This window comes from Rattus norvegicus, chromosome 2, assembly GCF_021556685.1.
Source record: "Rattus norvegicus strain SHRSP/BbbUtx chromosome 2, alternate assembly SHRSP_T2T, whole genome shotgun sequence".
NCBI lineage: Eukaryota > Metazoa > Chordata > Mammalia > Rodentia > Muridae > Rattus > Rattus norvegicus.
Window position 1 is genome coordinate 121,499,180 of NC_141535.1, and position 14,742 is coordinate 121,513,921.

Genomic DNA, 14,742 nt, shown 5'->3' on the forward strand with positions numbered 1-14,742 from the left:
CACCACAAAGGGCTCGAGGAACCCAACTGCTCTGTGAGTTATGAGGCATGTTTGTCAGGAATGGTGCGGAAGGGCCTGACACTCAGGTATAGTGCGCTGTTGCATGGGGCAAACTGCCTTTAGTGTTCTCAGTACATTGGAATAATAATGGCTGAGAACACTTACTGCCATCTTTCAGAATAGCTGAGAAAGCAGACTTGTGCATTCTTAACGCAAAGCCACGAAAGGTGTGTGAGGGACTGGTGTACCAGTTACCTAGAGCTACAGACTGCACTCCTGAAGAGAGGCATCGCTCTGCACAAGTCCACAGAGGGTAGGGGCATTTATGGCTGCTCAAGGTTTCTGTTTCATCAGCCAGTCAGGTCTCGTTTCACTTCGAGCAGCCAGGTTCTGTTACCTAAGGTTCTCTGGGAAGCTGGGAGGACTCAGCTATTGGTTGCTGGAAGACCAACCCTGTGACTCTTTTCCAGTGAGTATAATAATTCCACTCCTGGCTTTACCAGTTTTCAACTCTTTGTTTTCTGTTTGCCTTATGGTAAAATGACTCTAAAACTTTTTGGTATTGGTATAGTGTCAGTATCTTTTAAATTTTATTTTAAACATCATTTGTGACCAAACAAGTCATACCTCAAATTTAAAAACAATAAAAAAAAAATTGTTACGTTAGCCATAAATTGTCTGTTGTATGATTGCATGTGCCACTAGGTGTTTGGGGTTTAAAAATGAACTAAGATATAAGGGTTTTATAACTTATATCTATCGTCTGCTAGGGCAAGAAAGAAGTACGTCGATAAAAGTGATAAAATACTTGAGACATGGGTGTTATATAGCCCAGGCTGACCTTGAACTTGAAACTTTTCTGCCTCGGCCTCTTGAGCACTGGGATTAAGCATGGATTAGACCAGGACACGCCAATAGGGGAAGTTAGGCACAGATTCAGACAGAAGTGCCCCTTGAGCAGAGTGTTAAGCAGCCAGGGGGTTTGTGCCAGGTGTGCAGTGTGGGTAAAGACACGAAGCCTCAGGAGGCGGGGCCAAGTGTGTTGTATTCTGGGAACTGTGATGGAATAGCTGAAGTAAAATGAGAAGCAAAACTAGCCTCAGGCTGGATTAGTATGGGTCCTGCAAGCCTTGCCGAGTGACTTGGTGTCCACCGTAAGGCAGGGGGGAATCTACTCTTGCAGTCTACAGGGAGGGGCTTAGTCAGAGGTGGGCTTTTGGGTGAAGGATGGGAGCAGCAGGGTCAGGAAGTTGCTGCAGCTGCCTAGGTGAGAAGCTTGTGTCTGTCAGGCCTCTGCTTAATGCGGAGCAGTGTGCGTGTTCTCACACACCTGCTCTGGAACAGAAACCTTCCGTTCTTCACGGGAGGAAAGGAAGTTGTTGATCAACACTGAAAACACCGCCCTGTTATTAAATGCATGCAACTCTCCAACTGTCCACTCCTGTGGTAAATGCACAGGAGGGGACGTGGGAAGGGTACGCACTGAGCTGATTGCAGGTTGGATCACTTTGAAGGGAGCCTGGTCTGGGGAACAGAGACATGAAGGGAATCTTCTGTGCTCGAGGATGAATGACTTTTTTTTTTTTTCCGGAGCTGGGGACCGAACCCAGGGCCTTGCGCTTGCTAGGCAAACGCTCTACCACTGAGCTAAATCCCCAACCCCGAGGATGAATGACTTTTAAGAAGGAATGTATCCAGGCATGTATGCAATGTTCTGAGGTGAGTGAGTGGTGGGTGGGTGGTGGGGACCTGTTACAGAGTAACTCTGGAATACTGGAATGTGCTGAGGAGAGAGCTAGGCAGCAGTGTTCTTGTCTTTGAACAAGTGGAGTGTGGGTCTGGGTCTTCAGCCTTCAGTCATCTGGTGACTGAGGTAACCAAGAAGTAAACAAGCCCACCTCACAATCTGTCTGGGCACCTGATTACAGAACAGCGCTACTTATAGGAAGTCATTAATCACAGCCCTCTAGAGAGACAGGACCAATAGGAGACTTGGTCAATCAACAGATTAACAGATGGCTATGTTAATTTAAGTAATGGTCTGTGAGATCATAGAGGCAGCCCAAGAGGAAACTACAGGAGGTTTGATGTGGTTCCAGTCCAAAAGCCATTTGCTGTCAGAATCCTCTCCCTCTGCTCACTTCTGGGCCTGACTGAATGAGGCCCACCCACACAAGGGCAGAATAAACCTAGTCTTGCCTGAGGTCCCAAGAGGAAAATGAGTAAGGCCAGGCTCCCCGTGTTAGTCAGCTTCCTGCTACTGTAGAGATCGCCAGAGACGGTCAACACATAAAACGTTGACTTTGGCTGATAGTCCTAGAGGTTTTGGTCCATAAGGGGTAGATTCTGTGGCTTTGGGTGCTGCGGCAAAGTAGCACACTGTGGTTGGAGTGTGTGGGGAACACTACTGTTGCCTTAGGCTATGGTGAAAAGGGAACAGGCAGTTGAGCTGTGAAATCTGGATGCCGTCATGGGCAATGTAGATAATGAACTGATGCTCTCCCACACCACTGGTCATGCCAGCCTGGACGCCCATCACAGCAGATATGTTTCTAGTATGCTCTCTTTCAGTAATGGTGTGTGAGATCATAGAGGCAGCCTGGAGAGGAAACTTTAGGAGGTCTGGTGTGGTTCGAGTTCAAAAGCCATTTGCTGTCTGAAGCCTTTCCTCCTTTTCGGGTCTTTGCCTGACTGAATGCCAATATAGGACATAAAAGGCCAGGTAGCCTTATGGACCCAGAGTGGTAGCTGGACTTTGCAGTACTGGGAAGGAGGGATTGAGTGGCATTCAGGGAGCTAGGCTGCAGGGACTGGAAGCTGGGAGGCAGTGGTGAAAGTGGAGAAAGATGGAGCTGGAGTCACACTAGGTGGGCGAAGAGGGGAGCGTGCACTTCCCGGTTGAAGCTGAGGAACACAGCTGTGGGAAGATGCTCTGACCAGCGGCAGTCCATAGTTCTGGGGTGTCACGGGCAGGGGTGTGGGCCAGGGTAGGGAAGACAGCTCTGGCATGGATCCTAACGGAACTGGTGGGTTGTAGATTGTGTCCTAGTTCACAGGTTCTTTTCATGAGCCTTAAGTGTGTGACTGTGGGGAGGCCTTGGTGCTCTTGGCCTTGGTGCTCTGGTGGGTAGGGTCAGATGACCATCTCTTTTTTATAGTTTGATTGCATGTATTCATTCCACATGACTGGCTTCGTTGTGACAATTTCATACATGATACAATGTACTTTTATCACAAACTCCAGCATTATCCCTCCTTATACAGCCCCCTACACACACATATATGCATACAGTCCTTTCTCTTCCACTACAGTACCCTTCTGTTTTCACAGCATCTCCACCCTCACCCCTATCCCACCCCCATCTCCACCCTCACCCCCACCCCCAGATTCAGCAAATGAGAGAAAGTACAGTGCTTTACTGCCTTAGTTAGGGTTTTATTGCTGTGAGAAAACACCATGACCAAGGCAATGCTTATAATAAGACTAATTGGGGCTCAGTTTCAGAGGTTCAGTCCACTATCATCATGACAGGAAACATGGCAGTGTCGAGACAGGCATGATGCTGGAGAAGCCAAGAATTCTACATCTTGATCCAAAGGCATCCAGGAGGAGGCTCTCATTTCATATTAGGTAGACTCTGGACATAGGAAACTTCAAAGCCCCACAGTAACAAAAAGGCCACACCTCCTGATGGTGACACTTCCTAGGGGCCAAGCGTTCAAGCCTACAAATCTATGAGGGACAAACCACCACATTTACCTTAATCTGATTTATTTTATAATTATCTCCAGTTCAAATAATTTTCCTGCAGATATCCTGTTTGCCTTTTGTAGTGGCTGAATAATACTCCATTGTATATATTTTCCATATCTATGAATCTGGCGATGGGCATCTAGGCTGTTTCCATTATTATAGGGGTTATGAACAGTGCCATGATGGTCAGGAAGTGTTAGGTCACAGTAGGCAATAGGAAAAAAGGAAGCATGGCAAAACTGCAGTTTGCCTACATAGGCTACAGCATAAAGGATATTAGATAAAAAGGAAACTTAAAAGCTAAAACAATGAAGCCGAGAAACCTGAGGATAGAAACAGAGATACTTGCAGTCGGGTGTGAGATATCCACGTGAACCCTAAGAGGCAACCAGGCCAGTGATGGCAAGCATGCTGGATAGCTTCCATGACAGCCTCCCCTCAAGGAAACACACTCTAGGTCCGACTGCTCATTGTATATTCTTGCTTTATTACTTCTCACACAGCTCGTTGCTGTAGTCTAAGGTGTAGTAAGGATGGTTGTTAAGAAGGCAACCATATTTCAAGGATGGAATCCCAGACTGTGGTGGTTTGAATACACTTGGCCCCTAGGGAATGGGACTGTTAGGAGGAGAGACCTTGTTGGAGGAAGTGTGTCAGTGTGGGGGTGGGCTTTGGAGGTCTCAGGCTTCACACATTGCTGAAGAGAACTTCCTCCTAGCTGTGAGCCTCTCCTGGTTGCCTTCAAATCAAGATGTAGAACTCTCAGCTCCTTCTCCAGCACTATATCTGCCTAGACACTGCCATTCTTCCTGTTATGATGATAGTAGACTAAAACTCTGAACCTGTAAGCCATTCCCAATGAAACATTTGCCTTTATAAGAATTGCCTTGGTCATAGTGTCTTGTCATAGCAATGGAAGCCCTAAGACAAAGACCATATTGCAACAAGGTGATAACCAAGAACACCACAGCAGCTTTTTGGTAGCCACAAGAACAAAGACCTTCATATAACTAACAGCATGCGGGACACCTGCAAAGTCAGAGGTAGCAACAACAGCTAGACACTAATGAGCAGGAAAATCAAGAGCAAGACTAACAGAGAGCTTAATGTGATTACCAGCAAGCCGCCTGTAAGGTGGGGTAGCAACAACGGCTAGACACCAATGACCAGGAGGTAGGAAGGGAATAGCACTCAGTGAGTGGCTGACAGCAGACAGACAGTCACATCAACAAGCCAGAGTCAGAGTGGGCAGGGGAGGTGTCATCCAGCCATAACTGGGCAGAAGATGCATGGTCATGCCCTTGTTGTGCTTGGGAGGCAAGCCTAATATATGTGGACCCTTTGTTGGTGCAGCCCATAATAACTCAGAGGAAAAGGACGCAAGTAGAAATGATCTCAGCTTTTGGGCAGTTTCCACCATGGTCCTGTGAAAAGCCCGACAACAAAAATCCAATAGTCTTTCCCTATGACCTTCCCCTCAGGGGTTTTTCTCACTTTCCTTTATTTTTATTTTCTTAACTCTTAATAAAGCCTGCCTCTGCTTTGCAGATATCCACGAGAGTCCATCCCTTTAGATTTTCTTTGTGGGAGAAAATAAACTTGGACCCATTGTCCTGGGTCGGTCTTTGGTGGCTGTCAGTGTCTGGCGTCTTGGGACCTGGCTCAGAAGCCTAAGATGAGCAGACACAGGTCCATCAGACTCACTGACCACAGCTGCAGCTCGGGTGTGCAAACCTAGCTACGATGTGCTGATGCTCATCCCTCCTGGTATGTGGTAATTATGTTTCTCTGTTGGTTGGTTGGTGTTTCACCAGACCCTTTACTTACATTTTTAGTGTTCAGTTTAATTTACTTTCCAAACAACAGTGTACCCTGACTTCCACTTTCCACCATCCTTTGTTGATGTTTTGTTTTCTGGTTACTTCTTTCTTCCTGTGCAATGGTCATTGCCTTAGACCTACCTGGACACTAGAAGGCTCTAGCCAGTCTTGGGAAAATAGATACAGTGCAAGTTGAGCAACATTTTAGATATATGTAAATATGTAAACATACACACATATACATACATATACATATATACACACACATATATATATACATATATATATGTATATATATACATATATATGTTTCTGGTCTCAGGATAATTTATTTGTAGGGATGAGATTTCCTTTCAGGCCTAAAATATTCCAACTCAGAGTATCTCCTACAGAATGACTGTGGGAGGAGGGGAGGGGTCAGCAAGGCACTTTACAGACAGCAGCCATATTATTTGGAAGAATCAGAAAGGATCATGTAAATTGGCGGGGCAAGCAGGTTAAGGGAAGTAGACCAGGGAGCATATGGGGTGTGTGTGACTGGACACAGAAAACAATTGAAGATTAGGCAGGAGAGATTTGCGTGGAGACATGTGCCTACTCAGGTTCCTGAGCCTTCAGTGTGTCTGTCTGGGCTTGAGGCTCGGTGGCTCCAAATGTGACAAGAGGGGAGCACGAAAGAAAAGCAGAATGCGCTCTCCCACCAGGGGGAACAGGAAAGTCTGCTGTAGTTTCAGGCGCCTCAGCTAGGGTGGACGTGTCTGTACTGGAGCCAGAGGCCATTTGCCATCTCCTCCCGCGCCTATTTTATGGCATTTTAAGAAAATTTTATAAGTTCCAGCAGCTGCCTCTGCCTGCTGTAGGAATGGGAATAGTTGGGTCAAGAAGACTTCCTCCCTGGGAGGACACCTCTCAAGTCTTGGTGTTCTCATCTGTCCCCCTAATGCCGGGGCAAAGCCCCATGCAAACGATCACTTGGGTCAAAGCACACTTTTGTATTTCTTTCTCTCCTTTTAAAAATTATTTTATTTATTTACAATCCAGTCATTGCCTTCCCTCCTGGCTCCCCCCTCCCACAGTTTCTCATCCCATTCCTCCTTCCCCCCTGTCTTTGAGAGGGTACCCCACACACAGCAGGCCTCCATCCTCCCTGGGGCCTCAAGTCTCAAGAGGATTAGGTATATCTTCTTCCACTAAGGCCAGACTAGGCAGTCCTCTGCTGTGTGTGTGTGTGTGTGTGTGTGTGTGTATGTGTGAGCGCGCGCGCGCGTGTGTACCCTTGGACCAGCTCATATGTGCTGCCTGGTTATGGCTCAGTGTCTGGGAGTTCTCAGGGGTCCCAGTTAGTTGAGATGCTGGTCTTCCTCTGGGTCACTCTCCTCTTCAACTTCTTCCACCCTTCCCCTAATTCAGCCATAGGGACCCCAACTTCAGTCCAGTCGTGTCTGTCTCAGTCAGCTGCTAATTGGGCCTCTCAGAGGACAGCCATGCTAGGCTCCTGTCTGTAAGCACACCATAGCATCAGTGATAGTGTCAAACTTTAGTGTCTCCCCATGAGATGGATCCCAAGTTGGGTTGGTCATTGGACCACCTTTCCTTCAAGTCTTTTCTCTATTTTTGTCCTTGCAGTTCATTTAGACAGGAACACTTCTGGACCGGAAGTTTTGACTATGGTTTGGGAACCCTTTCCCTCCACTTGAGGCCTTGTCTATCTACTGGAGGTGGACTCTACAAGTTCCCTCTTCCCAGTGTTGGGTGTTTCATCTAACGTCCCTCCCATTGAGTCCTGAGAGTCTCTCACCTCCCAGGTCTCTGGTACTTTCTAAAGGTTCCCTGCACCTCCCACCCCACGAGGCTGCATATGTTTCATTTATTCTGCTAGCCATCTGGCCTCTCTCCTGCCCCCCCCATTTGATCCTGTTCCCTTCCCTTTCCCCCTCCCATCTTCCACCCAGGTCCCTCCTTCCCTCTGCCTCCTGTGATTACTTCTACCCCTTTCTCGGTGGGATTGAAGTATCCTCACTTGGGCCTTCTTGCTTGTTAACCTTAAATTCTGTGGGTTGTATCTTAAGTATTCTGTATTTTTTGACTAAATCCACCTATCAGCGAGTACATACCATGCATGTCCTTTTGGGTCTTGTTTATCTCACTCAAGATATTTTCTAGTTCCATCCATTTGCCTGCAAAACTCATGATATCCTCATTCTTAATAGCTGAATAGTACTCTATTGTGTAAATGAGACACATTTTCTGTAACCATTCTTTGGTTGAAGGACATCTGGGTTGTTTCCAGCTTCTGGCTATTACAAATAAGGCCACTATGAATATAGTGGAGCATATGATTTTGTGGCATGGTAGGGCATCTTTTGGGTATATTCCCAGGAGTGGTATAGCTGGATCTTCAGATAGATCTATTTCCAAGTTTCTAAGGAACCTCCAGATTAGTTTCCAGAGTGGTTGTACCAGTTTGCAAACCCCACCAACAATGGAGGAGTGCTCCTCTTTCTCCACATCCTTACCAGCATGTCCTGTCACCTGAGTTTTTGATCTTAACCACTCTGACTGGTGTGAGGTGGAATCTAAGGTCATTGCATTTCCCCAATGACTAAGGATGTTGAACATTTCTTAGGTGCTTCTCGGCCCTATGAGATTCTTCTGTTGTGAATTCTCTGTTTAGCTCTGCCCCCATTTTAAAAATTGGGTTATTTGAGTTTTCAGAGGTTAGCTTCTTGTGTTCTTTATATATTTTGGATATTAGCTCTCTATCAAATGTGGGGTTAGTTAAGTTTTTTTCTCCCAATATGTAGGTTGCCAATTTGTCCTATTGACTATGTCTTTTGCCTTACAAAAGCTTTTCAATTTCATGAGGTTCTATATATGAATTGTTAGAGTCCTTGGAGTTCCGTTCAGGAAATTTTCCTCCTTGTGTCAATAAGTTTGGTAGCATAATTCTTTAAAAATTATATTAAAATCAGCATGTAACTGTAGAATAAATAGCGACATTTCAGTATATGTTCACAACACAAAGATGGGCAGTGGTTATTAGACCTGAAGAACATGGAGGATGGAAGGACGGAGGACAGCTGGAAGGAAGGATAGCTTCTAGGATACCTGTGGCTGGCACAAATTATTCCAAATTATCTGCTAGAGAGGATTTGACTGTGCCTAATGGAAAGGAATATTAACCACGTGAGGTCCTGGATCCACTGGTTTCCACTGTCCGTCTGTGGCGTGTCACCTGCCTTGCTGCACCTGACTTTTATTATTGATCTAAGTAAAGTCTACAAATGACAGGATTCTGTTACCTAAGTATTTCATTTATCTATCATCTGCTCATCCGCCTGTGAACCCTGAGGTGAGTCCACACCTTGCTATTGCAAACAATGCTGCAGTAAACATCACTGGTGACATCATCTCTGACACAGTTCCTCTTCCTGTGGACGTAGGCCTGATGGAGTTATTGTTGTATCATATCGGATTGTATATCTAGTGTTTTGAGAACCCCCACTCAGTTGTCCATATGGCTGAGCCAATTTACAGTCCTTCCAGCAGTGTAAGAGAGCTTTACTTTTCCTATATCCTTAATATTTTTTATCTTTTTGATAGAAGCCAAGGCACAAGCTTTGCAATTTCTAGTGGCCTAATCCTTGATGGATGGTATCTCAAAAAGGACATACAGCATGGTGTGCCTCATGGAGGCAGCTGGCTACGGCTCAGTAGCCAGGTACCGAGGAAGAGGGAGAAAGTCTAGGGGAAGAAATGGATATTCTTATGTTAGGTTGACACTGGGGCTGGCCAAAGAGTGCTGCGCATACTTCTGTATTGGAAAGTCATGGGGCTAGATCATCTCAAACATGGATTCATGAGTTTGGGGAGCTGCTGCCTGTGGCACAGTTGGGAGCAAAGGTGGAATATATTTCCTTGGCTGCAGGTACTGTTTTCTGCCCTGTCCTCACTTCAGTCTAGGCCCTGCTTCCACAGCTATCCCACCCATATCCTATCTGGCTCACTGGTATAGCCTCTGGTAAAACTCACAGCTTACCTCTTCAACTGTGCAGTGACTGTATTGCTATGGGTATCAGCCTACCGGTGTTTGGAATGAGCATGGCTCCCATAGGAACATATATTTGAATGTATGGGTCCCAGTTGGTGGAACTATCTGGGGAGGATTAGGAGGCGTGGCTTGTTGGAGGAGGTGTGACTGGGGTGGACTTTGAGTTTTCAAATGCTCACTGTTTCTCAGCTTTCTCTGCCTCAGGATTTTGTCTTATAGAGTGAACGTTCAGCTACTGCTCCAGCACCACACCTGTCTGTCTGTCTGCTCTCATGCCTCACACCATGGTGGTAACAGACACATCCTCTGAAACCATAAGCCCTAAACAGATTCTTTCTTCCATAAGTTGCCTTCATCGTGGTGTCCCTTTACAGCCGTAGTAAAGTAAGTAAGGCAATAACCCAAGCAGTGTACTTGAGGTGAAACTGTCACATACTGCACAATTATTGGGTTTTATCCTGAACCTTCCCTTATTGGGTGGTAGACTGTGAGAGGGAGCCTGGTAAAGTCAAGCGAGGGCTTGAAGCCCTGGAGACCCAGAAAGATGGTAGGAGCTTTGCCTACTCCTGACTCTAGGCTCCTGTCATGTAGCCACAGCCTCCCATAGAGAGAATTGGGGCCATCAGTCGCATGGGGGCAATGCCCACAAAACCCTCCTCAAGTAGATGAGGTATCTCAGGCCAAGTCAATAGGAAGCACATGCTGTCAGATCCAACCCACCCCAAAACTCTATATAGGATCCTGTCCAGAAGGGTGTCTGAGAGCTGTAAAACTGCCTGGGAAGAAGACGCTGTCCTGAAGCTTTTACCACCAGAAGCTGCCTTGCACTCACTAACCAGCCCCACCAAACCTCTACCAGCTCAGCTCAGCTCTGCTTGGCAGCAGCACTTCCCCTCCGTGCTCCTACCCTTTCCCCTTCGCTTGAACCCTCCTGCTTGGCCAGGCTAGAAGTTTCCACAGATAGCTTCTGGTACACAGACCAACACTCTCTTCCAGAGTCTTGTATCTCATTGTTTCCAGTGCTATAATCACTTATTGCTGTGTAATAAATCTCTCTACTCCCAGTGCCCTAAAGTTAGCATTTTGTTGTTAATCATGTTCCTGGGTTGTCAGGGCTGAGCTCTGTAGGGTGCATCTCTGCTAGGTCAGGGTTCTTACACAGACAGAGACAGACGGACAGACAGACAGACAGACAGACAGACAGACACACACACACACACACACACACACACACACACACACACACCCTGAAGAGCCTTTCGGATGTCTCTCCCTGAGGTTGGTTTGACTGTCTTTTCACATTGGCTAATCCAATAACAAATGTTTGGAGAGTGAGTGAGCTACTCACATGCCTTCACACCTTTGACTACACCTCCCAGGGTGTCAAGACCAGATTAAGTGTAGGGAGGACTGCAAGGGTACAGATTTCAACTGTTCTAGTTCAATGCAGCCACAGGCAAGGCCGTCATGTTCCATTCAGAAACCTCCTCTCTTGTCTGAGGGCATCTTTTTGCGGATACACTTCTGTTGGCTTCCATCACGCACCGGCAAATGCATAAAGGATTAACGAGCCCAGTGCTGGTACCGAAGCAGAAACTCTAGGCTGTTCCTCACTGTTCTAAACCAGTGACCAGCCTAAACCCCCTTCCCTTCTCATTCGTCCAGGCATTTCTTCCTGTGTTGAACACTCTTTGGCACCATCCAAATCATATGTGTTATCTAACACTCAAGCAGAAGAACTGTGGCAATCCCCAATATCGAGTCTTCAAGTGCTTTCAGTTCAATGCATTTCTTTCAAAGAGCCTGCAGTGTCTTTACAGTTCTGGTCATATAAAACTCACTTTTCCTGCTCCACAACTCAGGAACCCCATTTGTCCTTTCCTGCTTTATTTATAGAACTCAAAACTAGAGTTCGTCATCCACCAACCCCCGCACCCCAGCCAGAATGAGGAGGTGATTGAATATCTCAGCACAAAGCAAAGTAGGAAAGAAAGAATTCATTTGGGCTTACAGTTCAGAGGAGACATGATCATTATGGTGAGAAATGCAGAGCAGTTGAGGTGTGAGGCCTGGCAGTCAGGAAAGAGAGGTCATATCTTGTCTTCATAGAAAAAGCAGGAGAGGAAGTAGGGCCAGACGATAAGACCTCAAAGCCTATCACCAGTGACACAGTTCCCTCAAGTAAAGCTCCACTTCATAAATGTTTTATAGCCTTTCCCACATAGCACCCCTGGCTGGGGACCAAGCATTCAAACACTTATGGAACCACAAAAGGAGGGAAGTTTCTTACAAATGTTGAAGAGTATCTGCGTTCCTAAATGTGCTGGAACACAGCAGTACCATGAGGCTGGCTGCACACTCTGTGGGCTGGGTGCGAGGAAGGACTCTGTCGAGGCTTTTCATGTTATTGAGGATTAAGAGGAAAATGGACAAGGAGGCCAGAACAAAGATGGCTCCAGCATCCCCGTACCATTTCATACTGGCTGCCAGCCTCCTGCCTCAGTGCAACTGTTTCTGTAGCCATGATTTTGGAGAGAATGTGCCTGCATATGCTGTGCTAATGAGCTAGGAACAAAGTGCTTCATCGGTGCTGCGTGAAGAATGTAGGCAAAGTTAAACTAGAGTCAAACTCTCATAAACACAAGTGGACACACTGAGTCAAATGGGGGTTGAGGTCCTTGTCTGGGAATTCCCTTTGCCATCGCACTCCTGCTGGGCACTGGGTACTGAGACTGTACCTGGGACCATGAAAGCTTAGCTAGTGACGATGTGGACAGGAGTGCCTCTTTCTCGTGCTGTGGAACACGAGAAAGGAAACTAAGAATGTCTCTTCTTCTGTAGATCTCCGAGACTTTTGGATCAGACAAGATTTTAAATATAGGACAACACATGACTACACGGTAGGCTAGCGAAAGTCCAACAACCTTATCAGCCACTGGTCCTAGTCTGTGAGTGTCAGCTGTGTGTTCAGTTCAGGAGCAGACAGTGAAGAGATGGAGGCTACTTTGAAGATGTCACCATGGAAGAGTCAGCCGGCTGACTGTCAATTCAATTCTGGCCAGTGCACCAAAGGGTAGGGCTGTAATCTCAGCCTTGCCAAAGAAGAGGCTATTTCTTCCTGGAGACTTTGGGGCAAAAAGAAAAAGCGGTTTTCAACTCTCTCCTGCATGTACCCAATGTCTCTCATGAAAGGAAGGACGAAAGAGGTTTTCCTTGCAAGGGCCTCAGAAATTTTGGAGCCGGACCTCGGGATCTTGGCAGGGAGCGGGGTTTTCCAAAGTGGAGCTCGTCAGTGATTGAGGGACGTGCTGCAGGGCTATTTTCATGAGACTCAAATAAAACTCTCTTGTCTCCAGGCTGCTTTGGATGGTGTTTTCCTAATGATTTCCCCAGTCACACAGAATGGCTGTTCAGATGCTGGAACACCTTGTGCAGCTTCCTGTCTACCCTGGGCTCTGCCTCCCGCACACACCACTCTGCTGTACTGGAACTGCCTGGATCGAGCTTTGTAGATGAATGTTGACTCGTTAATCCAGAAAGAAGTGCCAGGAACACAAACAGCCCAACTCACTGGCACTCGTCTGAGGGGAAGCCTGGGGCCAGCCAAGCCGCTTGCATTATCTCCGAGGGGCCCTTACCTAACACTGAGAAAGACTCAGGCACTGTGCAAGTGTCCAAGAGCATTTCAAAAGGGAAGAAAGGGCTGCCAGGAACAGGCTGGAGTTGGGAGGTGCTTCTCTCTTGGGTACATTGGAAACCCAAGCTTGGAGCTTATGTTCCTGGCTAATCTCTTTGGCTACTTGAGACTTTAAGACATTCTAGCCTAGCTAGCTTTTGATGGAGGGCTTTCATGTTGGTGACCACAAGCTGAATGCCACCAACAGATGTGTGTGTGTGTGTGTGTGTGTGTGTGTGTGTCCATGTGTATATATGTGTATATATGTGTATGTGTATATGCTTGAATGTATTATTTGCCTACATGTGTGTATGTGAATTGTGTACTCACATATGTGTGTGTGCATGTGAATGTATGTATGTATGTATGTATGTATGTATGTATGTATGTATGTATGTATGTATGTCTTCTGTGCCCTATTTTAACGTAGTTAATGAAGAGCCATTTCTTTTAAAGAGAGAGTTTAGTTTACATTAGGAGGAAGCTAGAGACTAACCGCAGTCGCCCTCCCCCTCAATCCACAGCCCCTCCATCGTTAGTGTCTCACACTACACTTGTACAGTTGTCACCGTAAACCTATACTTGTTCATCGCTGACGCCAAGACTGCCCTTCGTGGTAGTGAAGGCGTTGTGCATTTCAGGCGTCTGGACGGACTCAGTGTGGCTGCATCTCCGTCACTATGTCACAGGCAGTCATCTCACTGGGCATCCTGACCTCTACACATTCGCCCAGCCTCCACCAGCCACACCCCTCTTTCTGCCATTCTCGAATGCTTCCTCATGCCTTTCCACGGTTGACCACTCATTTCCTTTTATTGCTGAGCTGTGTTTCTATGGCCTGGGTTATCACAGTTTGTTCTGTGGTTAATAGAAAGATACTGTGCTTGCATCCAGGTTGGAGCAACCATGAGCACAGTTGCAGAGAATTTCCCAGAGTCTGCAACTCCTGTGGAGGCGCTACCCACTTCTCTACAAGTACTTTTGTGTCCTTAAATTTTGAGACAACCAAAGGGGTTGACAAGGAACTTTCAAGAGTTGATTTGTATCATATTAGAAATACCAGCCATTGTTTTTAGTGACCATGTTCCTTAGCTTCTGTCACTGCCAATCCTGACTGACATTCTGACTTCATGTGGTTTATTCCTCCTGTTAGGACTACCAACTCGCTCAGGGCCTCCTGTTGCTGCTGTCCTCAGACAACGGAGCCTGCGTCTACCCATAGCGTTTTAAGGCCACCTCCAGAAGACACTGCTGTTTGTGTAGCATAAGAATGCTTCTTGGAGGGGATGCGGAGAGTGCAGGGATCAAATGTTCTGGAGCCACCAGAGGTGTTTGTTACTAATAAGAAAATTTTAACATTCTGTTGTCTGAGGTACAGGAAGTCTTCTTGTTAACCCTTAACATACACACACATGTGCACTCATGTGCATGTACACTGCAC

At 46.6% G+C, this 14,742-nt stretch overlaps 1 protein-coding gene and 1 long non-coding RNA gene across 2 annotated transcripts in view; both read left to right on the plus strand.

Annotated features, from left to right (window-relative positions):
- Positions 1-14,742, plus strand: part of Fgf2 (fibroblast growth factor 2) — a 54,291-nt gene that overhangs the window by 18,018 nt on the left and 21,531 nt on the right. The gene's annotated exons all lie outside the window — the stretch shown is intronic.
- On the plus strand, positions 1,112-12,983 carry LOC148006682 (uncharacterized). Its single transcript, XR_015674394.1, has 2 exons — positions 1,112-1,719; positions 12,467-12,983. It is a non-coding gene; the product is annotated as an uncharacterized LOC148006682 (long non-coding RNA).